We start from the raw sequence: 24,546 nt of genomic DNA, 5'->3' as shown, positions 1-24,546 counted from the left end.
GAGGATTTGTGTCCAGGAACCAGGAACCAGGATGGCTTGCTGCAATTATACAGGGGCCTTGGTGAGGCCACACCTGGAATATTGTGTGCAGTTTTGGTTTCTTTATCTGAGGAAGAATTTTGCTGTCGAGAAAGTGCAACAAAGATTGACCAAATTGATTTCTGGGATGACGGGACTGACGTATGAGGAGAGATTGAGTCAGTTAGGATTGTTTTCACTGGAGTTTAGAAAATGAGGAGGATCTCCTAGGAACTGATAAAATTCTAATCAGGGGGATGGGGTTATACTGTCCTGGTCTGCAGTGGGATTGGGTTATACTGTCCCGGTCTGCAGTGGGATGGGGTTATACTGTCCTGGTCTGCAGTGGGATTGGGTTATACTGTCCCGGTCTGCAGTGGGATGGGGTTATACTGTCCTGGTCTGCAGTGGGATTGGGTTATACTGTCCCGGTCTGCAGTGGGATGGGGTTATACTGTCCTGGTCTGCAGTGGGATTGGGTTATACTGTCCCGGTCTGCAGTGGGATGGGGTTATACTGTCCTGGTCTGCAGTGGGATTGGGTTATACTGTCCCGGTCTGCAGTGGGATGGGGTTATACTGTCCTGGTCTGCAGTGGGATTGGGTTATACTGTCCCGGTCTGCAGTGGGATGGGGTTATACTGTCCTGGTCTGCAGTGGGATTGGGTTATACTGTCCCGGTCTGCAGTGGGATGGGGTTATACTGTCCTGGTCTGCAGTGGGATTGGGTTATACTGTCCCGGTCTGCAGTGGGATGGGGTTATACTGTCCTGGTCTGCAGTGGGATTGGGTTATACTGTCCCGGTCTGCAGTGGGATGGGGTTATACTGTCCTGGTCTGCAGTGGGATTGGGTTATACTGTCCCGGTCTGCAGTGGGATGGGGTTATACTGTCCTGGTCTGCAGTGGGATTGGGTTATACTGTCCCGGTCTGCAGTGGGATGGGGTTATACTGTCCTGGTCTGCAGTGGGATTGGGTTATACTGTCCCGGTCTGCAGTGGGATGGGGTTATACTGTCCTGGTCTGCAGTGGGATTGGGTTATACTGTCCCGGTCTGCAGTGGGATGGGGTTATACTGTCCTGGTCTGCAGTGGGATTGGGTTATACTGTCCCGGTCTGCAGTGGGATGGGGTTATACTGTCCTGGTCTGCAGTGGGATTGGGTTATACTGTCCCGGTCTGCAGTGGGATGGGGTTATACTGTCCTGGTCTGCAGTGGGATTGGGTTATACTGTCCCGGTCTGCAGTGGGATGGGGTTATACTGTCCTGGTCTGCAGTGGGATTGGGTTATACTGTCCCGGTCTGCAGTGGGATGGGGTTATACTGTCCTGGTCTGCAGTGGGATTGGGTTATACTGTCCCGGTCTGCAGTGGGATGGGGTTATACTGTCCTGGTCTGCAGTGGGATTGGGTTATACTGTCCCGGTCTGCAGTGGGATGGGGTTATACTGTCCTGGTCTGCAGTGGGATTGGGTTATACTGTCCCGGTCTGCAGTGGGATGGGGTTATACTGTCCTGGTCTGCAGTGGGATTGGGTTATACTGTCCCGGTCTGCAGTGGGATGGGGTTATACTGTCCTGGTCTGCAGTGGGATTGGGTTATACTGTCCCGGTCTGCAGTGGGATGGGGTTATACTGTCCTGGTCTGCAGTGGGATTGGGTTATACTGTCCCGGTCTGCAGTGGGATGGGGTTATACTGTCCTGGTCTGCAGTGGGATTGGGTTATACTGTCCCGGTCTGCAGTGGGATGGGGTTATACTGTCCTGGTCTGCAGTGGGATTGGGTTATACTGTCCCGGTCTGCAGTGGGATGGGGTTATACTGTCCTGGTCTGCAGTGGGATTGGGTTATACTGTCCCGGTCTGCAGTGGGATGGGGTTATACTGTCCTGGTCTGCAGTGGGATTGGGTTATACTGTCCCGGTCTGCAGTGGGATGGGGTTATACTGTCCTGGTCTGCAGTGGGATTGGGTTATACTGTCCCGGTCTGCAGTGGGATGGGGTTATACTGTCCTGGTCTGCAGTGGGATTGGGTTATACTGTCCCGGTCTGCAGTGGGATGGGGTTATACTGTCCTGGTCTGCAGTGGGATTGGGTTATACTGTCCCGGTCTGCAGTGGGATGGGGTTATACTGTCCTGGTCTGCAGTGGGATTGGGTTATACTGTCCCGGTCTGCAGTGGGATGGGGTTATACTGTCCTGGTCTGCAGTGGGATTGGGTTATACTGTCCCGGTCTGCAGTGGGATGGGGTTATACTGTCCTGGTCTGCAGTGGGATTGGGTTATACTGTCCCGGTCTGCAGTGGGATGGGGTTATACTGTCCTGGTCTGCAGTGGGATTGGGTTATACTGTCCCGGTCTGCAGTGGGATGGGGTTATACTGTCCTGGTCTGCAGTGGGATTGGGTTATACTGTCCCGGTCTGCAGTGGGATGGGGTTATACTGTCCTGGTCTGCAGTGGGATTGGGTTATACTGTCCCGGTCTGCAGTGGGATGGGGTTATACTGTCCTGGTCTGCAGTGGGATTGGGTTATACTGTCCCGGTCTGCAGTGGGATGGGGTTATACTGTCCTGGTCTGCAGTGGGATTGGGTTATACTGTCCCGGTCTGCAGTGGGATGGGGTTATACTGTCCTGGTCTGCAGTGGGATTGGGTTATACTGTCCCGGTCTGCAGTGGGATGGGGTTATACTGTCCTGGTCTGCAGTGGGATTGGGTTATACTGTCCCGGTCTGCAGTGGGATGGGGTTATACTGTCCTGGTCTGCAGTGGGATTGGGTTATACTGTCCCGGTCTGCAGTGGGATGGGGTTATACTGTCCTGGTCTGCAGTGGGATTGGGTTATACTGTCCCGGTCTGCAGTGGGATGGGGTTATACTGTCCTGGTCTGCAGTGGGATTGGGTTATACTGTCCCGGTCTGCAGTGGGATGGGGTTATACTGTCCTGGTCTGCAGTGGGATTGGGTTATACTGTCCCGGTCTGCAGTGGGATGGGGTTATACTGTCCTGGTCTGCAGTGGGATTGGGTTATACTGTCCCGGTCTGCAGTGGGATGGGGTTATACTGTCCTGGTCTGCAGTGGGATTGGGTTATACTGTCCCGGTCTGCAGTGGGATGGGGTTATACTGTCCTGGTCTGCAGTGGGATTGGGTTATACTGTCCCGGTCTGCAGTGGGATGGGGTTATACTGTCCTGGTCTGCAGTGGGATTGGGTTATACTGTCCCGGTCTGCAGTGGGATGGGGTTATACTGTCCTGGTCTGCAGTGGGATTGGGTTATACTGTCCCGGTCTGCAGTGGGATGGGGTTATACTGTCCTGGTCTGCAGTGGGATTGGGTTATACTGTCCCGGTCTGCAGTGGGATGGGGTTATACTGTCCTGGTCTGCAGTGGGATTGGGTTATACTGTCCCGGTCTGCAGTGGGATGGGGTTATACTGTCCTGGTCTGCAGTGGGATTGGGTTATACTGTCCCGGTCTGCAGTGGGATGGGGTTATACTGTCCTGGTCTGCAGTGGGATTGGGTTATACTGTCCCGGTCTGCAGTGGGATGGGGTTATACTGTCCTGGTCTGCAGTGGGATTGGGTTATACTGTCCCGGTCTGCAGTGGGATGGGGTTATACTGTCCTGGTCTGCAGTGGGATTGGGTTATACTGTCCCGGTCTGCAGTGGGATGGGGTTATACTGTCCTGGTCTGCAGTGGGATTGGGTTATACTGTCCCGGTCTGCAGTGGGATGGGGTTATACTGTCCTGGTCTGCAGTGGGATTGGGTTATACTGTCCCGGTCTGCAGTGGGATGGGGTTATACTGTCCTGGTCTGCAGTGGGATTGGGTTATACTGTCCCGGTCTGCAGTGGGATGGGGTTATACTGTCCTGGTCTGCAGTGGGATTGGGTTATACTGTCCCGGTCTGCAGTGGGATGGGGTTATACTGTCCTGGTCTGCAGTGGGATTGGGTTATACTGTCCCGGTCTGCAGTGGGATGGGGTTATACTGTCCTGGTCTGCAGTGGGATTGGGTTATACTGTCCCGGTCTGCAGTGGGATGGGGTTATACTGTCCTGGTCTGCAGTGGGATTGGGTTATACTGTGCTGGTCTGCAGTGAGATAGGGTTATACTGTCCTGACCTGCTGTGGGATTGGGTTATACTGTCCCGGTCTGCAGTGGGATGGGGTTATACTGTCCTGGTCTGCAGTGGGATTGGGTTATACTGTGCTGGTCTGCAGTGAGATAGGGTTATACTGTCCTGACCTGCTGTGGGATTGGGTTATACTGTCCCGGTCTGCAGTGGGATGGGGTTATACTGTCCTGGTCTGCAGTGGGATTGGGTTATACTGTGCTGGTCTGCAGTGAGATAGGGTTATACTGTCCTGACCTGCTGTGGGATTGGGTTATACTGTCCCGGTCTGCAGTGGGATGGGGTTATACTGTCCTGGTCTGCAGTGGGATTGGGTTATACTGTGCTGGTCTGCAGTGAGATAGGGTTATACTGTCCTGACCTGCTGTGGGATTGGGTTATACTGTCCCGGTCTGCAGTGGGATTGGGGTTATACTGTCCTGGTCTGCAGTGGGATTGGGTTATACTGTCCTGGTCTGCAGTGAGATAGGGTTATACTGTCCTGGTCTACAGTGGGATAGGGTTATACTGTCCCGGTCTGCAGTGGGATTAGGTTATACTGTCCTGGTCTGCAGTGAGATAGGGTTATACTGTCGCGGTCTGCAGTGGGATGGGGTTATACTGTCCTGGTCTGCAGTGGGATGGGGTTATACTATCCCGGTCTGCAGTGGGATGGGGTTATACTGTCCCGGTCTGCAGTGGGATAGGGTTATACTGTCGCGGTCTGCAGTGGGATAGGGTTATACTGTCGCGGTCTGCAGTGGGATGGGGTTATACTGTCCTGGTCTGCAGTGGGATGGGGTTATACTATCCCGGTCTGCAGTGGGATGGGGTTATACTGTCCCGGTCTGCAGTGGGATAGGGTTATACTGTCGCGGTCTGCAGTGGGATAGGGTTATACTGTCCTGGTCTGCAGTGGAATGGGGTTATACTGTCCCGGTCTGCAGTGGGATAGGGTTTTACTGTCGCGGTCTGCAGTGGGATAGTGTTATACTGTCGCGGTCTGCAGTGGGATGGGGTTATACTGTCCTGGTCTGCAGTGGGATAGGGTTATACTGTCCCGGTCTGCAGTGGGATTGGGGTTATACTATCCTGGTCTGCAGTGGGATAGGGTTATACTGTCCCAGTCTGCAGTGGGATAGGGTTATACTGTCCCGGTCTGCAGTGGGATGGGGTTATACTGTCCCGGTCTGCAGTGGGATTGGGGTTATACTGTCCTGGTCTGCAGTGGGATTGGGTTATACTGTCCCGGTCTGCAGTGGGATAGGGTTATACTGTCCCGGTCTGCAGTGGGATTGGGGTTATACTGTCCTGGTCTGCAGTGGGATTGGGTTATACTGTCCCGGTCTGCAGTGGGATGGGGTTATACTGTCCCGGTCTGCAGTGGGATAGGGTTATAATGTCCCGGTCTGCAGTGGGATTGGGGTTATACTGTCCTGGTCTGCAGTGGCCCGGTCTGCAGTGGGATTGGGGTTATACTGTCCTGGTCTGCAGTGGGATTGGGTTATACTGTCCTGGTCTGCATTGGGATAGGGTTATACAGTCCCAGTCTGCAGTGGGATTGGGGTTATACTGTCCTGGTCTGCAGTGGGATTGGGTTATACTGTCCTGGACTGCATTGGGATAGGGTTATACAGTCCCGGTCTGCAGTGGGATTGGGTTATACTGTCCCGGTCAGCAGTGGGATAGGGTTATACTGTCCCGGTCTGCAGTGGGATAGGGTTATACTGTCCTGGTCTGTAGTGGGATTGGGTTATACTGTCCCGGTCTGCAGTGGGATAGGGTTATACTGTCCCGGTCTGCAGTGGGATAGGGTTATACTGTCCCGGTCTGCAGTGGGATAGGGTTATACTGTCCCGGTCTGCAGTGGGATAGGGTTATACTGTCCCGGTCTGCAGTGGGATAGGGTTATACTGTCCCGGTCTGCAGTGGGATTGGGGTTATACTGTCCTGGTCTGCAGTGGGATTGGGTTATACTGTCCCGGTCTGCAGTGGGATAGGGTTATACTGTCCTGGTCTGTAGTGGGATTGGGTTATACTGTCCCGGTTTGCAGTGAGATTGAGTTATACTGTCCCGGTCTGCAGTGGGATAGGGTTATACTGTCCCGGTCTGCAGTGGGATAGGGTTATACTGTCCCGGTCTGCAGTGGGATAGGGTTATACTGTCCCGGTCTGCAGTGGGATAGGGTTATACTGTCCCGGTCTGCAGTGGGATAGGGTTATACTGTCCCGGTCTGCAGTGGGATAGGGTTATACTGTCCCGGTCTGCAGTGGGATTGGGGTTATACTGTCCTGGTCTGCAGTAGGATTGGGTTATACTGTCCTGGTCTGCAGTGAGATAGGGTTATACTGTCCTGGTCTACAGTAGGATTGGGTTATACTGTCCTGGTCTGCAGTGGGATAGGGTTATACTGTCCCGGTCAGCAGTGGGATTGGGTTATACTGTCCTGGTCTGCAGTGAGATAGGGTTATACTGTCCTGGTCTACAGTGGGATTGGGTTATACTGTCCTGGTCTGCAGTGAGATAGGGTTATACTGTCCTGGTCTACAGTGGGATTGGGTTATACTGTCCTGGTCTGCAGTGAGATAGGGTTATACTGTCCTGGTCTACAGTGGGATTGGGTTATACTGTCCTGGTCTGCAGTGAGATAGGGTTATACTGTCCTGGTCTACAGTGGGATTGGGTTATACTGTCCTGGTCTGCAGTGAGATAGGGTTATACTGTCCTGGTCTACAGTGGGATTGGGTTATACTGTCCTGGTCTGCAGTGAGATAGGGTTATACTGTCCTGGTCTACAGTGGGATTGGGTTATACTGTCCTGGTCTGCAGTGAGATAGGGTTATACTGTCCTGGTCTACAGTGGGATTGGGTTATACTGTCCTGGTCTGCAGTGAGATAGGGTTATACTGTCCTGGTCTACAGTGGGATTGGGTTATACTGTCCTGGTCTGCAGTGAGATAGGGTTATACTGTCCTGGTCTACAGTGGGATTGGGTTATACTGTCCTGGTCTGCAGTGGGATTGGGTTATACTGTCGCGGTCTGCAGTGGGATAGGGTTATACTGTCCCGGTCTGCAGTGGGATTGGGTTATACTGTCGCGGTCTGCAGTGGGATAGGGTTATACTGTCCTGGTCTGCAGTGAGATAGGGTTATACTGTCCTGGTCTACAGTGGGATTGGGTTATACTGTCCTGGTCTGCAGTGAGATAGGGTTATACTGTCCTGGTCTACAGTGGGATTGGGTTATACTGTCCTGGTCTGCAGTGAGATAGGGTTATACTGTCCTGGTCTACAGTGGGATAGGGTTATACTGTCCCAGTCTGCAGTGGGATTGGGTTATACTGTCGCGGTCTGCAGTGGGATAGGGTTATACTGTCCCGGTCTGCAGTGGGATAGGGTTATACTGTCCTGGTCTGCAGTGGGATAGGGTTATACTGTCCCAGTCTGCAGTGGGATTGGGTTATACTGTCGCGATCTGCAGTGGGAAAGGGTTATACTGTCCCGGTCTGCAGTGGGATAAGGTTATACTGTCCCGGTCTGCAGTGGGATAGGGTTATACTGTCGCGGTCTGCAGTGGGATAGGGTTATACTGGGATTGGGTTATACTGTCCCGGTCTGCAGTGGGATAGGGTTATACTGTCCCGGTCTGCAGTGGGATAGGGTTATACTGTCGCGGTCTGCAGTGGGATAGGGTTATACTGTCCTGGTCTGCAGTGGGATTGGGTTATACTGTCCTGGTCTGCAGTTGGATTGGGTTATACTGTCGCGGTCTGCAGTGGGATTGGGTTGCACTGTCCCGGTCTGCAGTGGGATAGGGTTATACTGTCCCGGTCAGCAGTGGGATTGGGTTATACTGTCCTGGTCTGCAGTGGGATTGGGTTATACTGTCCTGGTCTGCAGTTGGATTGGCTTATACTGTCGCGGTCTGCAGTGGGATAGGGTTATACTGTTGCGGTCTGCAGTGGGATAGGGTTATACTGTCCTGGTCTGCAGTTGGATTGGGTTATACTGTCCCGGTCTGCAGTGGGATAGGGTTATACTGTCGCGGTCTGCAGTGGGATAGGGTTATACAGTCCCGGTCTGCAGTGGGATAGGGTTATACTGTCCCGGTCTGCAGTGGGATAGGGTTATACTGTCGCGGTCTGCAGTGGGATAGGGTTATACTGTCCTGGTCTGCAGTGGGATTGGGTTATACTGTCGCGGTCTGCAGTGGGATTGGGTTATACTGTCCCGGTCTGCAGTGGGATAGGGTTATACTGTCCCGGTCTGCAGTGGGATAGGGTTATACTGTCCCGGTCTGCAGTGGGATAGGGTTATACTGTCCCGGTCTGCAGTGGAATAGGGTTATACTGTCCCGGTCTGCATTGGGATAGGTTTACACTGTCCCGGTCTGCAGTGGGATTGAGTTGACAACTTGCTGGACAGTTGCCAAGTGAGTCACTTGGCCTGAACGCTGGACTATAATCAGGAGTGAGTATTTGCCAGGAGCTGTGATTTCAAGCCATTGGATAGGATTCAAAAATCCAAACAAAAAATTGCTTTGAATTTGGACCAATTCCATCGATTAATTTGTTTAATCGTTTTCTTGTCCTTGACTGTGCTCAGTAGACCACTCCATCGATCTCAGGCTATACCATGTAACAGTGAGCTAATTTCCTCCTCACTGCTTGCTTGGAGATTGGAGCCACATTCCAGTGATTCCAGCATTATCTCCATCCTGCAGGAGCATGACGAGTACTAAAGGACTGAGGTACGGATTGTTCAGATTCCCAGGTGTGGGCTCAGTATCTTTGATCAGTTTGTTTTGTTTTTGAGCTCTGAACATGTCCTGTTCAAGGCTGGGGGACAGAGGAGAGTCGAGGCAATGGCCTGGTGGTCTTATAACTGGACTGTTAATCCAGAGACCCCTCTAATGTTCTGCAGGTTTGAATCCCATCACAGTAGATGGTGGAATCTGAATTCAATAACAATCTGGTATTAAGAATCTGATGATGACCATGAATCATTGCCTATTGTTGATGGTCAGGTTTACTAATGTCCTTTAGGGAAGGAAACTGCTGTCCTTACATAGTCTACATGTGACTCCAGAATCAGAACAATATGGTTGACTCCTAACTGCCCTCTTGACAATTAGTGATGGGCAATAAATGCTGACCTAGCCAGCGACACTCTCGTCCCATGAATGAATAACAAACATTGCAAGCTACAGATCTTGGCTCGGTACTAAGTGACACAGGCTTGTCAGATATCAATTTCTTCACCAAAGGAGAGGTACTTTAACAAAACTGTACACAGAAACCACGAACAAGTCAGTGATTAATTCTGCCTTGCTGCCAACTATTTTCCCATATCTTAGAGTTATTGAAAAGTTAAGTTTGTTTTGTTAGATTTCAAGATATTTAGGAAAGTATTCAGAACCTTAGAGACTCCAAAAGTATCCTAACCAATGGAAGATTTCTGAAGACAGAGCAGAGGGATTAGGGAATCTTTGTCCTTGAATCACAAAAGGCTAGTGTCCAAGTTCAACAGGGAAGGCAAAGGAATATTGGCCCTTATTTCAAAGGGAATGGAGTGTAAATATAGGGAAGTCTTGCTAAATCCATACAAGGCCCTAGTTAGACCACACCTAGAACATTGTGAGCAGCTCTGGGCCCTTATCTCAGGAGAGATATGGCAGGAGGCAATCCAGAGAAAATTCACTGAGCTGATCCTGGGAATGGAGGGAGCGGCTTAGGAGGAAAGGTTGAGTTGGGTGGAATGAGAGACAACTTTATTGAAACATAGAATTTTCTTAGAGAACATTGGATGTGGAGAGGTTGTTTCCCGTTGTGGGAGAGTCTAGGACCAGAGGATGAAGGTCGCACATTTAAGACAGAGATAAGATGGAACATCTTCTCTCAGAGGGGAGTGAGTCTGTGAAATTCTTTACCACAGAGGGCTGTCAAGGCTGGGGCATTAAGTATATTCAACGCCGAGATAGATAGTAAAGGAATCATGGGTAATGGGGAAAAGGCAGGAAAGTGGAGTTGAGGATTATCAGGTTGGGCTATGATCTCATTGAATGGTGGAGCAGACTGAATGGGCTGAATGGCCTAATTCGGCTCCAATGTCACATGGTCTTAATCATTGCGCTTCAGTAAAAAGCAAACACCAGCAGTGAGCGATGGAGTGACAAACGGATCTGTTTCTAATCTGTCTCGTTAGAAAAGGAATGTTGATTAGAAATCCTGCCCTTCTTCCAATAATTCCATTGAATCCCTCTCCCCCATGTTAACAGGCAGACAGGACCCCAGCTTGCTGCTTCATTTGAAAGAAGGCAGTGTGAAACCCCTCAGTATGGGGAGGGTCTGACTGCACCAGTTAGTGAGGGCTTAGGCCTGAACTGCAGAAGATCCCTCAATTCAGGAAAATCTGAACAAACGTCAGCTCTTTTCTCTGGAAAGCAGAAGGTTAAAAAAAAACGAGCTGATAGAGATTGTCAGAGGAAGATTTGAGACTTTAGACTAACGGAGGACATTCCCACCTTTCGATGAGTTCAGGGCAATCGAGGGCCATCAAATCAGACAGTCAGTAATAAATCTGAGCAGGAATTCTGGAGGACCATTGGTGTGGAACTTATTCCCACACGGAGATGATCGATATATTTGCGGGGCAGCCACATAATAACCCAGGGAGAACAGGATAAAAGGATTAGTTGGTATGGGTGGGTGAGGAATTTCCCCAAATTGACAGGTCTGTCCCAATTTGATCTCAGCAGATTTCTTTTCCTAATCTATTCCAGATTTTCTGCCAATCGAAGCAGTCCAAAAGCAAGTTTTATAATAAATTCTCACTGACAAAAGCGGATTTAAGGAATTTCAGAACTTGACTCTTAAACATGACACTAACCCAGTCTGCAGGAGCATTTGTGTAAATTACATCAATCTGTGACTCCCAACACTGCGTGATAAGGCCCTTGGGCTGACCTGAATTGAATTTGTTTCCAGCTCCCTCCAGATCACAACCTACTGTCTAAAAACCTCTCATTATCTTATGGCTAATCCATCTATTCATTACCAAATGACTTGCTGAAGGAAACAGTTTTATTTTACTCTAGCAAAGCCCTTCATCATTCTGAGTGTCCTGATTGAAACTCCTCTTAATGTTCATGTTGTAAGGAGCACGTTCCCAGCCTCTCTCTCTCTCTCTCTCTCTCAGTTCTCTCTCTGTCCCTCTGTGTAACTGAAGTCCCTCATTGCAGCATGGTCCTATTCTTGTAAATCCCATGATCTCGTTCAGATGCGTGACGATCTTCATAAGATGTGTGGCCTAGAGTTGGACACATTTCAGCTGGAAGTCAAAACGTGTGGTGCTGGAAAAGCACAGCTGGTCAGGCAGCATCCAAGGAGCAGGAGAGTTGATGTTTTGAGCATAAGCTCTTCATCAGGGATGAGGGAGTGGCCCAAGGGGGCTGAGAGATATGCTCGAAATGTCGACTGTCCTGCTCTTCAGATGCTGCCTGAGTGGCTCTGCTTTTCCAGCACCCCCTGTTTTGACTGTGATCTCCAGCATCTGTAGTTATCACTTTCTCCCAAATTTCGGCTGAAGCTGAACCAGGGGTTTGTGACCATGATGTTCTCTTTGTCCCAGGAGTGTAAAGCCAAGGATAATTCTGAATGTTTTTATAAGTGGGTAGGAGGATGTTAAGGTGATGTATAAATATGCGCAGAGAGTCTAAAAGTGTAGTTTGTGCTGTAATTCCTCGTGCCCCAGTTTCTCCTACCTGTCTTTGTCTACACTGTGAGCTGTGTGCAGACCGAATGGTTTCCGAAGGGTTTTGGTTTGTTAGGACTGATATCAGTGTAGCCTCAGGGATCCTCGCTCGAGGCAATCATTCTCTGTGAAGGGACAGTGGGCTGTACTTTGGATGAAGTGCAGTAAAAGAAAGAGGCAGCCGGCTGGTTGCCAGGGAGACGGGGAGCAGAGTCCATGCAGGCTAGGCCATAAGCCTGCGTGTCAGGTGGATTGTGCACCTCCTGTTGGTAAGGGTGTGTGTGCAAGGCCTCACGTCCGCAGTGGCAGGCAGATTGCCATGGCAACGCCAAGCAGCTGAAAGGCCAAGTCTCTGGGATTGTGCAGAATTCTCCCTCTGAGTGAAAAGTTTTAATCAGGCTCCTCCCTTTGCTGTGGCCCAATGTTTTCAGCAGCTCAGGGGGTCCATGGGGAGAGAGACCGAGGCCGTGGATATGAAGGTACACAAAAGCTGTGAAGGAGCGACATTCACTCACCCTGTCCCCCTGGACACACACCTTATGATGACAAGGTCAGTTCTTAGCAACAACTAAAATTCTGGTTTATACTTCAGACTGTTTTTTGATCTCTTCCCCTTCAAGGAAATCTCAATAATTGTCCAATGCTTGTTCTGTCTTCCTGCTTACACTATCAAGTAGCAGCCCTAACCTGCTACAGTGTGTTTAACGGCAATTTCTGAGACACAAGTCTGTCTGATCAGTGTCTAATGAGATGCTGCACCTTTTGCTAAAATATTAAATCTCACCTGAGTTTCCCACTGGGTCAGAATGCCCTGCATAGCAGCTAAAGGTGAATCCCAAATCCACACCATGCCTTTTAATGACCATCGGCAGACTGACCTGTCCTGGTCAGCAAGCTGTGGGTGGCCAGCACAGCTACTGGGGAAGGTGGTCACTCTCAGGCAGGCTCCGAGGGTCAGAGGTGGAATCCCAATGAGGGCGTGGGTCATTGAAGCTGCTGTCTCAACAGTCAGCTGAAGTGACCCATTTCTGTTTCATTGTTCACGGTAAGGAATGTTACATTGAAAATGCTTTATAAATGCTGTGGGCTATAGTGTTCCCGACATCTTAGAATGGGCAGAGGGGAACCAGTAGATATCTTCTATTTGAACTTCCAGAAGGCATTCAACAAGGATGCTCACTAAAGGTTAAGTCATAAACTAAGAGTTCACAGAGATGGAGGTAGTATATTGATGTGGATAAAGAATTGGCCCATGGGCAGGAAATGGTAAGTGGGGAGAAGAGGTTATTTTTCAGATTGGTGACCTGTGACCAGTGCAATTCCACAGGGATCACTGCTGGGACCACAACTGTTTACCATATATATTAATCACTTGAAGGAAGGAAGTGAATGTACTATAACCAAATTTGCAGATGACACAGAAATAGGTGGAAAGGCAGGTCGCAAGGCTTACGGAGAGATAATGATTGCTTCAGTAAGTGCGCGAAAATGTTGGCAAATGGAGTATCATGTGGGAAAATGTGAAGTTGTTCATTTTAGAAAGGAGAACAAAAGAACAGAATATTATATAAATGGAGAGAAATGGCAAAAAGCTGCAACACAAAGGGACTTGGGAACTTGTGCACGAGACACAGACAGCGAGCACACAGGTGCAGCAGGTAATCGGGAATGCTAATGGAATGGTCTTTATTTCAGTGGATTGGAGTACAAGAGCAGGGATGTCTTACAGCAATTGTACAAGGTGCTGGGGAGATCACATCCGGAGCACTGTGAGCAGCTTTGATCCCCTTATATAAGGAAAGATATTATTTCATTGGAGGCGGGTTAGAGAAAGTTTACTAGGGATGATCTCTAGGATGGACAAAGTTAAAAATCACACGACACCAGGTTATAGTCCAACAGGTTTATTTGGAAGTGCTCACAGCTACCTGATAAAGGAGCAGTGCTCCAAAAGCTAGTGCTTCCAAATAAACCTGTTGGACTATAACCAACACTGGATCCTCCACATCATGATATGGAGGGATTGCCTTATGATCAAAGGCTAAATAGTTCGGGACTCTACTCGCTGGAGTTTAGAAAAATGAGAGGTGGCCTCATTGAAGCGTACAGGATTCTGAAGGGGCTTGGCAGGGTCAATGCTGAGAGGATGTTTCCCCCTCATGGGAGAGTCTAGGACCAGAGGTACAGTCGCAGAATAAAGGGGCACCGATTTAAGACAGAGATGAGGAGGAATTTATTTTCTCTGAGAGTTGTGAGTCTTTAGAACACTTTGCCACAGAGAGAGCTGTGGGGGCAGAGTCCCTGTGTATATTTAAGGCTGAGATAGAGGGATTCTTGATCAGGAGGGGAATCAAGGGTTAGGGGGAAAGGGCAGGAAAGTGGACATGAGGAATGTTGGATCAGCCATGATCCTATTGAATGGTGGGGCAGGTTTGAGGGGCCAAATGGCCTACTCCTGTTTCCATTTCCCCTGATCTTACATCAGTGATTAAGCTTCAAAAAGAGTTTGGCCTTAAACATGTTTGTAATGTTGTAAGGTGGTGAAAGGTGCTAGCAAAATGCAAGTTCTTACTTTCTTTCTTGATATATTCAGCTTCCTGACACTTGTCACTATTTGGAGAGAGAGCTAGAGGGTGGCTGGGTGGGTGAGTCTGGGGCCATTACTGTAACCAGGAAACTGCGCTCTGGGGTAAGTGGCTGTTTGAGGTGAAACTGGCTGACAGAGGAACGTGATGGCCCTCAGATTTCAGACCGGGGATTTTGGCCTCAGTCTTTTACCCTGAAGAGTTCAGTAAAACTGTTTCCCATTTCACTGCGTACCAACTGCCCAGAGTCATTTTGGCAAATGAAATATTTCTGGCAGGAAGAAAGTAACAGGGAGGGAGAGCTAGGGGGAAGGCAAACATGAAAAATAAATTGCGTGACTTTTGTATTGTTGTTTATTGTGGTTTTAAGCTTACAGGAGCGTAAATAAAGGACTATTTGACTGGGTGTGGCAGCAGCAGATAAAAAGGTCACATGATGATGAAATCTCCAGGAATAAGTTCAGTCCTGAGTTACACAGTGGGGTTACTGTCACTGACTTCATCAGATTGACCAACTCCTTCTGGAGGTAGGGAGGAAGTTAAAGGAAAGGGTGGGGGCAACACAGACCCTGCACATAAAAAGATTGTCTCAATTTATTCCAATTTATTCACAAAACAAGTGTAAATATTCACACAAGGGGCGGGATGTTTGCCTTGGGAAATTCTGCCTAGCAACAAAGAGAAAGGGAAGGGGAGAAAACGGATGGAGCGAAGAGACAGAGTGATGCAGGGACACAGAGAGAGAGAGTGACACAGAGACAGGGAGAGAATCAGGCCAGACTGCACTGGCATGGCAGTGTGCTGTGTGTACCATACACCAAGCTCTCCCCCCCCGCCCCCCGCCAGTGACAGAGCCCCCGGGGTCGGTCCCTGTGCTGTGCAGAGTCACCTGATCGCCACCAAGGTGGGGATAACATGATTATTGTCAGTGGTGCCCAGGATGTTGATTCCCGTCAGGCGGATTAAATGAAGCAATATGATGCCTCCCATAGTCAAACAGCCCATTGGCTGGTGGTGTCCAAACTCAGGTGAACAGTCAGTCATGTGATGAATGGCAGGAGTTAGAGAGTCCGGTTGTGGGACAGAGGAGGTTTGTATAACAGTGCAGTGTTTGTGAGTAGGGTCATGGTGAGGGGAGTCGGGGCAGGGAGATAAGGATGGGGGTATGAGAGGAGTGGAGCGAGGTGTTGGGGAAGTGAAGGGCATGGCGAGGAGGGTGAGGATGAAGGGTGGACAAGGGGAATGGGATGAGGGGTTTGGGAGGGTGGTGGGAAAACGGTTGGGGTGGTGAAGGAGTTTTTTTCACAGCTGTTATGACCAGACCCCAAGGGCGGATTTGTTATGGTTCCAGACAGGACACCTCAATCTCCAGGGGGTACAGGCTCCCCTCAGTTCCTCACCCACAGCTTGGCTGGCTGTAACAGAAAAAAAAAGTTGCTGGAGAAACTCAGCAGGTCTGGCAGCACCTGTGACGGGAGAAACAGAGTTAATGTTTCTAGGAGAATGATATCAGACTCAAAATGTTAACTCTGTTTCTCTCTCCAAAGATGCTACCAGACTGGCTGAGCACTTCCAGCAATTTCTGTTTTTATTTCGGACGTCCAGTATCAGCAGCATTTTGCTTTTAATCTTAAAAAGATCCCTCCCTTCTCTTCAAGACCTGATGAATTTATGCTTTAAAAGGAGCAGTTTAACCAAGCCTACTTGTGTTACCAAAGAGTGAGATGAGTAATTACTAGATGCAAGACAAATTGGTAACTCATTCATAGATTAGAAAAAAAGTGGTGTTGGCCCCCCTCCAAAAAAAACCAACATCGAATCATAGGATCCCTACAGTGTGGATGCAGGCCATTTAGCCCATCAATTTTGCACTGCCCATCCCCTGCCAAACAGCATCCCACCCAGACCCATCGCTCTACCCTATCCCTGTAACCCTGCATTTCCCTTGGCTAATCCACCCTGACCTGCACACCTTTGGACTGTGGGAGGAAACTGGAGCACCCAGAGGAAATCCATGCAGAACGGGGAGAATGTGCAAACTCCACACAGTCAGTTGCCTGAGGGTAAACCCGAACCCGGGTCCCTGGCGCTGTGAGGCAGCAGTGCTAACCATGATGTGGATCAGTGTCTGAACTGTCTGTGAAGAGGGATAGTTGAATATTGCGATGTTCCAGTGCATGTTGCTGTAGTGGTGACATTTTGTTTCATTTGGTTTTAACAAGGTGCTCTCTCACTGCCATGTTGCAGATTTTAATGATAAATCAGAAGTTTATCAAGCAAAAGATATGAACCTACTAAAAATAAACCAATCAATTTATTTGACACAAATTTTATGAGTTTTAAACACTGTAAAAGTAGAATCCTCTCAATCCTGAAACAATCCTTTACAGGTTGTAATAAAAAAAAACCTGCATAGAGTTCACATGTAGAATCTCTTTCTTAACACCTCAATAAATGTAAGGTAACATTGACTTTAACGTCTAGACTGGGGTTGCCCGTCTCTGTGAGACAAAGATACAGCAAAGACACTGAGAGCTCCATAAAACCCAAATAATTTATAAAGTACTTAAACGAATAACACACGCTTGTAACTACTAGAGATATCTCGACCACTGCCTTTCACTACCTCTGGGTCCTGTAATTAACCCCAAATATTATTACCAGGGAGAGTTGGCACCATGCCTCCTGACATGGGGTATTGCCTACAGTGTTATTTGTCAAAGTCCTGCTGGACAATCAGGGTTTGCTGGGCTGCCTTATACACAGATCTCTGAGCCAAGTGTCTATCTTATTTGGGATTATCTGTGCACATGACCAATCCCAAGTGGTTCATCCTTATTTGGTAAATACAGCAGTTACTGATTTCCTGCATCTTAGCTCTTAGCTGATCTGAATGACTCAGTGCAATTCCACTCACATAACAGCCCATTGTAAGGCCTGTTATCAGTTCCTGTTATCTTCAGCCTTATCCAACTCTGATCACTCATTCCTGGAGCTGTCATATGCCTCAGTTTAAACCAAATCAGCTTCAATTCCTCTTCAGGGTTTTATCCCAACACTCTTGGCTTGGGACTAACATTAATACACAAAGGTTTCCTCTGGGTGCTCTGGTTTCCCTCTCCCAGTTTAAAGATGTGTAAGCTAGGTGGATTGGCTATGCTAAATAGTTTGTAGTGTCCAGGGATGTGCAAGCTAGGTGCATTAGCCATGGGAAATGCAGGGATAGTGGTGGATCTCTGTGGGATGCTTGTCAGAGGGTCAGTGTGGACTTACTGGGCTGAATGGCCTGTTTCCAAACTGTAGGGATTCTATTGTATTCTATGAAATGACATTCCACACACAAAAGTATTCTGGTTTCATTATATTCTCCATTCTTAGAAGTCCTGCTCTATACATGCCACTCCATGCAAGGACTTCATAAAACTGCAGAAAACAAAACTGAATCAAAAATCTCTCCTCTAAGCTTAAAAAACCCAAAGTCTAGAAATTTCAAACTGAAACCTTGAAGTAAAATTGTCTACCTTGCTAGGTTGTAAAATTCGAAAGGATTCCTGATGAAGGGCTTTTGCCCGAAACGTCGATTTTTCCTGCTACTCGGATGCTACTTGACCTGCTGTGCTTTTCCAGCACCACTCTAATCTTGACTCTAATCTCCAGCATCTGCACTACCCACTTCTGCCTGTAAAATTCGAAAGTAAGCAAATCCCATTAGGCTGCCAAAGTAGCCCTTGCAAACTGTTTTAAAAGAAATCCCCATGGCTACAGAAATAGTTAAAAGTTAATAATTAACTTCAGACACACAGAAAACCCACGTGTTATTGATCAAGAATTCAATATTTAACCAATAATATAAAACAAAAACCTAAAGTAAATTATATTAATAATATAGAAAAAAACTAGTGTGTATCACACCTGGGCAACAGAGTTTTAGATGATCACAATCTTCAAAGGGTGGGAAAGGGGAGAACATTGGAATAATCTTATCTGGAGCCAGCAGCCACAGAGAAACTGTCACACACTGAGAAAGAAACACAAGACTATCAGGAGAAAGCAGTCTCCAAAAACCCAGAAAGAGAATGTCAGGAGAAACTGTTTCATCTAAGAGTGGTTGGGAATATGGAATGTTTCCCCAACAAACACTGTTTAAGACAAATAACCCAAATGCATTTATATGAAATCTGCCCCTAATAGAGGGGAGAGTAATAGGTGACACTGGCAGAGTTGTATAAGGATGATGGGAAGAGACTGGAGTCGAACATACACGCCAGCATGGAATGCTCGGGCTGAATGGCCTGTTTCTTTGCTTGTGTATCCCATAATGTGGAGATGCTGGTGTTGGATTGGGGTGGACAAAGTTAAAAATCACACAACACCAGGGGGTTATAGTCCAACAGGTTTATTTGGAAGCACTAGCTTTCGGAACGCTGCTCCTTCATCAGGTAGCTATTGGGGCAGGATCATAAGACACAGAATTGAAAGTAAAACATCAAGGTGTTATACAATGATGCAGTGTATTGAACAAACCTAGATTGTTGTTAAGTCTTTAATCACTGAGAATGGGGTTGCATATCCCGTGTAATTAATTCAATGTGATGTTCCTTCACAAATTCCGGTTAGTTCTCCCTGATCAACTCAATGTGTCCAGATTTCTAGTCATTTTGTCCCAAATGACTGATTCCTGGAATATATCCACAATTAAAGTGACAAGCCTGGAGCTGACAGGTTTCACTCTGTCACTGTTTAAAACTTAACAGACTGGAGCTGAGGAATGTCCAATCAGCCACGATCCTAATGAATGGGTGAGCAGGCTCTTGGGGCTGAATGGCCTACTGCTGTTCCTATTGCTTTTGGACTTATGGACAAATGCAGTTTTCCAATACAGGGAGACAATTCCTGAATTCTCTCCATTCTCACTTTCTAAAGTTCGTTTGGATACTCAGTTTGATTCGTTTCTCATGTACAGTGGCTATTCTGGTCTCGATCTGACATGGGGAGAGAAGGTGTTGACTATATAAGGAATTTCGGACTGTGGAGTGATATTGTGATGAGGTCACAAAGTTGCTCCCTGTAGGCATAATTAGTACAGTGTGGGTGGAGTCAGTTAGCTAGATAGAAGCTGGAAAATTTCTCGAGATGGAGAATAGTCTCTCCCATGTAACAGCAAGATTACAGCCTGGTATATCTCTGACTAACATGACAATGTGTAATTGATTGAGTTCCACAGACTCCTGATGACAAGGAACAGATCTTCACAATTTCTCTGTTTCCCACTCAAACTGTCCCACATCCCGTAGCTCCTCAATTCTTCTTTAGTAAATTTACAAAGATTTTCCCGATGGTACTTGCCAATGTCTTTCTCACATTCCCTTTTCCCCGTTCTTAAAGTATTTAGGGGCAAGTAGCACTTCCTCATACAAGTGGCAGTGTGGGACACTGGATCACCGGTTCCCCTCAGTGTGGGACACTGGGCTACGGGGAGAATGCAGGTAAGTGGAGTTGAAATGCCCATCAGCCATGATTGAATGGCAGAGTGGACTCGATGGGCCGAATGGCCTTACTTCCGCTCCTATGTCTTATGGTCTTATGGTCTTACCCCTTGCCCCCGTCACAGTATTTGGAGTTTTCTTAGTGAGATGGCACTGGTTTCATTTCCCTCTGGGTTGAGTGTTCAGGGATGTGGATCTGAGGTAAAGGACTAGCACCAGGAGTAGGCCATTCAGCCCCTCAGGGCTGCTCTCATTTCTATGTCAGTACTGAGTAATAGCTCAATGGTGTTTTCCTGAGTTAGGACCCCCTGCCTTGATGTCTTGATAACTCGAAATTGCTCAGTCTTTGTCCCGAACATGTTTAATAACTGGGTCCGACATTGGTAGCGCTGAGTGGCCTTCTATTGTCAAAGCTGCATGTCTTCAGCTCTGATCTCTTTGGGATATTCGGGGTTTCTGCATAAATAATGGCACTTTCTTTGTGGTTACTCGCTGCTTTTTTTCAGGCTTTCTGGAGACAGCTGCTTTAAAGACCAGGTGGGGATTATCTTCTGAGTTTGTGACCAGTATCTGGTCTTGGCCTGGTGAATGGGAGATCACCGCTGGTTATAATCCCTGCCAAACTGGAGGGCCTAGCACAAACTGCAACCTGCCCTCTGTCCACATACCTGCAGCGACCAGCCTTCACCATTGGGCCTGATGATGGATACCTCAGGGAACAGCTGCCTGCCAAACAATTCCAAGATGTGGGAACAATTACTGGTGAGTACATCTAAGAAAGAAACAAGACCAATGAGGCTTTAGGATTGGTTCATGCTACAGGCCATAAGCACAAAGCAGCTACGCGATTGGCTCCACATCCACCTCCTCCACCCCTTTCACCATCCATCCCCTTCACTCTCTCCACCCCCTCTGCCACCTACTCTCAGTCACTACAAGTTGATTTGCTGGAACTACAGGGAATCTGTATGCAAACAGAATATTGGCCTTCATTGCCATAGGGATTGAATTAAAGAGCAGGGAGGTCCTGCTGGAATTGTATCAGGTGATGGTGAGGCTGCACCTGAAGTATTGTTTCCAGTCCTGGCCTCTTTACTTGAGGAAGGACACACTGGCTTTGGACGTGGTGAGGAGGAGGTTCACAGGTTGATTCCGGAGCTGAGGAGGTTACACTGTGAGGCGAGGTTGAGCCGCCTGGGACAATACTCGCTAGAATTTAGAAGAATAAGGGGGATCTTACAGAAACATATAAAACTATGAAAGGGGACAGAAAAAAACAGAGGCGGGCAAGTTGTTTCCGCTGGTGGGTGAGACTAGGACAAGAGGAAATTGCCTTGAGATTAGGAGGAGTAGATTTAAGACAGAGATGAGGAGGAACTGCTTTTCCCAGAGAGGAGTGGTGAATCTGTGGAATTTTCTCCCCAAGGAAGCAGTAGAGGCAGCTTCATTAAATATATTCAAGACCCAGTTGGATGGTATTTGTATGGTTGGGGATTCAGGGTTATTGGAATAGTGCAGGTAGGAGGAGCTGAGACAGTGGATACATCAGCCATGATCTTAATGAATGGCAGAGCAGGCTCGATGGGCCAAATGGCCTGTTCCTGCTTCCATTACAATGGGACTATGAAAGTCATAGCAGTGTGTACCATCTACACAGATCGTCAAACTGATCCTTCCATGTCCATGATCACCATCATCCAGAAGGAAAGGCCAGCTGGTACATAGGAACCCCACCCCCTGCAAGTTCCTCTCCAAACCCCTCCCCATCCTGACTTGGAAATATATCGCCGTTCCTTCAGTGTCGCTGGGTCAGAATCCTGGAATTCCGTCCCTAAAGGACATTGTGGGTCTACCCATGGCACATGGACTGCAGCGGTTCAAGAAGGCAGTTCACCCCCACCTTCTCAAGGGGCAACCAGGGACAGGCAATAAATACTGGGCCCAGCCACAACTGGAGAGAGGGTACTGCCTCCCCCGGTCCTGTGTGTTTCTGTAAATTGGTCAGCGCTGTGGCTCACTGGATACACTCTGCCACAACAGCTCGGGCTGAGGGAGTTTGTTTGGAGAGTGATGAGGTGATCCCCTCCCTCATTATCTCCAGGTCCAGGGGAGGGGCCTGTATCCCACAGTGACAGCATCCTATTGGTTTTTAATACAGGAAGCAATAATCACACTCAGTGCCAATCTTCAAAGTTACAAATCACACAGCACCAGGTTATAGTCCAATAGGTTTATTTGGAAGCGCTAGCTTTTGGTACGTTGCTCTCTCACAGGTAGCTGTGGGACTGCATCATGAAACACAGAATTTATAGCAAAAGGATTACAGTGTCGTGCAGCTGAAATGTCACTTCAATACATCATTTCAGTTGCATGACACTGTAATCTTTTGCTATAAATTCTGTGTCTCATGATGCAGTCCCACAGCTACCTGTGAAAGAGCAACGTACCAAAAGCTAGCGCTTCCAAATAAACCTGTTGGACTATAACCTGGTGTTGTGTGATTTTTAATTTGTCTACCCCTGTCCCACACCAGCACCTTCACATCAATGTTTAAAGTACCATAGTGCCCTCTGTGGGTGGGTCAGAGCACCACTGAAGGATGTACAGGAATTGTGTGTGTCTATCTATGTGCGTGTGAGTGTACGCCTGTGTATCTGTCTGTACCTGTGTGTGTGTGTGTGTGTGTGTTGGGGGGGGGTGTCTGAGGGAGTACTGCACTGTCAGAAGTGATGTCTTTCAATTAAGATTTTAAATGAAGGTTCCATGTTGCTTTTCAAGTGACTAGAGACAAACCCGCAGCTGCAATTGGAAGGAGGAGAATTTGCCTCAGTGCATACTCCCTGTACCCAGTCCCCCACACTCCCCTGTCCCCCCATTGTCCATTACTGAACCTGGCCTCAGCTTGCTGTATAGGGTCTTTGCCACAAGAGGGAGCAGATGCTCCATGATGTGGGAATCCCATCAGGGAACACATCGGGTTCTGATCAGCTGCAGAATGAGAGACTTCAAAAGGCTTTTCAAAAACAGCTTCAATTATTAAAGGAGAAGAGCTTTTGAGGAATGGAAATATTAGCACACAGTTTGTTCCCACATGGGGCTGGGGGAGGGGAGGTGGGGATCCTAATTACAGCCTTTGATCCTTGAATTTTATGTTTGCAAATAACAAGAGAGAAAATAGAATCTCTACAGTGTGGAAACAGGCCCTTCGGCCCAACACGTCTACACCGACCCTCCGAAGGGTAACCCACCCAGACCCATTCCCCTAACCTATTATCCTATATTTGCTCCTGACTAATGCACCTAACCTACATATCCCTGAACACCATGGGCAATTTTCCATCACTAATTCACCCTAACCTGCACATCTTTGGACTGTGGGAGGAAACCGGAGCACCCGGGGGAAACCCACACAGGCACGGGGAGAATGTGCAAACTCCACACCTGAGTCACCTGAGGCTAGAATCGAACCCGGGTCCCTGGTGCTGTGAGGCAGCAGTGCCAACCACTGGAAAAGGTTCATGTGCTCTCCTCAGTTTTAAGTCACTTGATGGTCTCTCCCCTCCATGTCTCTGACCTTTGTTCATCTGTACCACCCTGGGAGGTCCTGGCTCTCGTCCCTGTCCAGCCTTGGGGGAGTTTGGCTGCACAGGTCCCTAATCCATGCGCGACCGTTAGTAAGGAACTTTCCCATTGTTTATTGTTTGTTTAAAGCAGTGGCTTCTATTCGACAGATTAGTGAAAGAAAGTGCACAACCGTGAGAATGGTTCACTGATACCAGACTTAAACATCACAACACACCAGGTTATAGTCCAACAGGGTTTAATCAGAAGCACTAGCTTTCGGAGCGACGCTCCTTAATCAGGTGGTTGTGGATGGCACAAATCTAAGGCACAGAATTTATAGCAAAAGTTTACAGTGTGATGTAACTGACATTATACATTGAAAAATACCTTGATTGCCTATTGAGTCTTTCTGATACCAGAGGACAAACTCAGATACACACATACATACACACACACTGAGACACACACTTACACACATTCTCACAGATCCATCCTCACACACACTCAGACACACTCACACAGACTGAGACACACACAGAGACACACACACACATTCAAATGTGCACAAACTCAGCCACATACCCACACGCGCACACTGAGACACACAGACGCAGACACTCAGAGACACACACGCACTCAGACACACTCTTACACACACAAAGACACACTCAGGCACACACACACACACATACATACACGCACAAAAAGACACACACACACTGAGATGCACAGACAGATACGTACACGCTGATTTATTCGAATGTCACTTTATGGAACATACAGACCGTTCTGGTTTTTACTCTCATCTCCTTGTTTATTCAGAATTATTTATGTTCCGGAACGGGAACTATCAGCTGGACCAGCTGTGAAGAGTGAGAACAGTTCTAATATTCCTCACTGTTTCATTATTGGCTGCTGGCCAATCCCAGACAGCCTCATGGTGACATCTGCCTCCCCTCCAACCGCACATGTACTGCTCCAACCCCCAACCCCTTCCACCCCACATTCCACACCCCTCCCTTTAATCCC

At 48.1% G+C, this 24,546-nt stretch overlaps 1 long non-coding RNA gene across 2 annotated transcripts in view; it reads left to right on the top strand.

Annotated features, from left to right (window-relative positions):
* LOC122539659 overlaps window positions 1-24,546 on the top strand; it is a 51,047-nt gene that overhangs the window by 25,115 nt on the left and 1,386 nt on the right. For both annotated transcript variants that reach the window (XR_006309136.1, XR_006309137.1), the window contains exon 4: window positions 20,460-20,715. This is a non-coding gene — a long non-coding RNA (uncharacterized LOC122539659). The remainder of the gene's footprint in view (window positions 1-20,459; window positions 20,716-24,546) is intronic.

Source organism: Chiloscyllium plagiosum, chromosome 33, assembly GCF_004010195.1.
Source record: "Chiloscyllium plagiosum isolate BGI_BamShark_2017 chromosome 33, ASM401019v2, whole genome shotgun sequence".
NCBI classification, from domain to species: Eukaryota; Metazoa; Chordata; class Chondrichthyes; order Orectolobiformes; family Hemiscylliidae; genus Chiloscyllium; species Chiloscyllium plagiosum.
The sequence above is the reverse complement of the archived record's forward strand: the minus strand, read 5'-3'. Positions and strand labels throughout refer to the sequence as shown.